This window comes from Fulmarus glacialis, unplaced genomic scaffold (genome assembly GCF_000690835.1).
Source record: "Fulmarus glacialis isolate BGI_N327 unplaced genomic scaffold, ASM69083v1 scaffold5108, whole genome shotgun sequence".
In the NCBI taxonomy this organism is placed as follows: Eukaryota; Metazoa; Chordata; class Aves; order Procellariiformes; family Procellariidae; genus Fulmarus; species Fulmarus glacialis.
In genome coordinates, this window is record NW_009227458.1 from 27429 (window position 1) to 29305 (window position 1877).

Genomic DNA, 1877 nt, shown 5'->3' on the forward strand with positions numbered 1-1877 from the left:
AGCTCTGATTTTAAAAGTTCAGGACTACAAGTAAACCTAGGCAATGGCAGAGAAGACCCCACTGTCTTCCTGAAGCGTGGCCCAGCGCACAGCAACTCCATGAGGAGTACTCACTGCAGTTCATTCTGGGTCTGTGGATCAAAATGGTATTAAACATGTGAGAAGAATGCCTAGTTTTATTAATCCTTGTCTCTCTGTTCTTGCGTTTCAGGTATGCCAGCATGCCCTGGGCCTCCCACTGACTTGGTGTTTGCCTCGGACTTTTACACAGAAGTTACATCTCAAATATTTGAAAGAATGAGAGAAATTATGACTGTAATGGTCAATGTCACCAAAATCAGAGACTGACTTCTCTGCAGGAGCCAGAGTCACTGTTGTCTCCTACACCTTGGCTGTCCACAACCTGGTCTGCTTCTGAGAGTCCTGCAACAAGAATAAACACCTCAGAGATCATAAAAATCTGAACTATCAGAGATTCTCAAGTGGATGTAATATTGGCAATGCACTGGGGTCGCTGCCAGAAACTTTTTCAAGTGAATTATCCAAGAAGAAAAGCTGCATATTTCAGGCAGATCCCACCACAAATATGTCTTCTATTAAACACTTCAGCAGTCCTGAAGTAGAATGGACATTTTTCCTGTCGTTTTTGCTTTTAATGATATCCCCAGCAATGAGAAAGTGTTTGAGGTAATAAATTTGCTAACTCTCCCCCCCCCCCCAATCAATAAAAAGACCTACACAGGCTAAGAAAGATGTAGAAGAGGACAGCTTGACAGTTTAACAAAGCAATATGTGAAAGGGATAGATTACAAGCAGGACTGCAGGTTTCTGTTCAGAATTACTTTCATCGCATTATAAGAATCAAAACTCTTGAATCTGGAAATCAGTAGTTAAGAAAACTTAAGGCGCCTAACGAGTCTGGTAAAGAATAGTCTGAATCTGGCTGCCTCCTTATGTTAGTTGAGAGCATAAATCCATAACAAAGCTTTTAATTGTAACAAAAAAAAATAGTCATGGTTTTCCCACTATTTTCTTTCATGCTTGCCTGCCTTCCTCTCTCTCTCCACACCTAATCAATTCTGGTGTGTGTTAGTGGATTAACAACAGTGTTTATGAGGTTTTTTGCAAGCCATGCCTTTAACAACTTCCTGCCAATTCTTACAGGGTTGTGTAAACCCCTGTGTCCTCTGACTACCTCTCACAACTCAGATTAGTCCCTTGAATTGCTGGCTGTGCTGAGTGCTGCAGGGATTCATGGCTGCTCACTGGGTGAGTGTATTTCTGTCTTTTCCTACATCTGTTTCACTTTCAACCTTGAGCTCTGCCCCTATGGAGTAATTCCACGCTAATGCTTTCTTTTCCATTTTTGCTATCAATGTAAACTCCTGTGAAAGGCTGTCTAATATCTGGTGAGAATGTTTTATTTTAAAATATCATTTACAAACTTTGGGGACCGTATTCATCCTAGGTGTGACTGGTGTAACATGGGGTTTACCTAAAGGTGAAATGGGTGCATAGAGTGTGGGTTTTGGATCAGAATTTGTTAGGTAAAAAATTGTATACAATAGAAAAACAAATACATGACTCATAGCAATTACCGAATAAGGTTCAATCTGAGCAGAATACTGTATTAGAACATGTATTTTCCTGCAAAGACATGCAGAAATAGTAGATTTTCTCCAGAAAAACTGAACTGTTTCAAGCTGCTGTCTTCTGTGGTAGCTCTAGTAGCTCACTTACAGAAATTCAATTACTTCTTAATCATCACTTCAATTACTTCTTAATTATTTCCCAGTCATCTGAGTATAGATTATTGAAAACTTCATCCACCATAAGTCACTTCAGTGCTAGTTTACTTCTAGCTGTGAAAGCCAAAA